Below are 753 nucleotides of genomic sequence, written 5' to 3' on the forward strand. Positions count from 1 at the left end.
CAGCTGAGAGATTCATGGACACAATTCAACAGCACACAAACAATATTGATTGCAAAATTGCAAGTAGAGAATGGCACCAGTGGCGGCTATTCTGCAGCACGGCACAGCAATGATTTATGGGTTATCATACAGGAAAACATAAAGAGCAGGTCTTCAGAGGATATTCACTAGTATGTATAACTTAGAAGAAAAATACTTCCTTATTGAGTCCTTATTGTGGAACTCAGTAAGTCAGGCAGACTAAATGTTCACAGCACAACCTCTTAAGCCCTGCAGCAAAGACTTAATACGGACGATACAGCTGAAGCTGAACACTCACGGTTCTTGAGCTTACATCCCATCTTCCCACTGAGCTGAGTTGCTATTGGTGCAATGGCATTGTATCTGCTTTCTCCTCACTCCTTGTAGCTGCGCCCCAGAACCTGCTGTTTACAGGAGTGTGGATAATGTGTATTTTGCAGCCCTGCCCAGCTGTTACAGGGGAAACAGACTTACACCTCCATTACACCTTGAGAATAGCCTGCAGCTCTGAACACAGTATAAATGCTCTGGAGAGCAGGCAAGCGTTACTGCATCAAAACACGCATTATGTAAGCCTGACTGATTTTTAGTAATGCACTGATTAAAAAATGATAACGATATTTATTTATTAAACACACGGTGCATTAGTACTGGCATTTCAGTCAGTGCTCAAACATTACATATGCGTTGACTCTTCTCGTATAGTCTTGTTTTCAGTTCAAACATGAATTA

The sequence above is a fragment of the Sinocyclocheilus grahami genome, unplaced genomic scaffold, assembly GCF_001515645.1.
Source record: "Sinocyclocheilus grahami isolate Dianchi unplaced genomic scaffold, SAMN03320097.WGS_v1.1 scaffold17.1, whole genome shotgun sequence".
Classification (NCBI taxonomy): domain Eukaryota; kingdom Metazoa; phylum Chordata; class Actinopteri; order Cypriniformes; family Cyprinidae; genus Sinocyclocheilus; species Sinocyclocheilus grahami.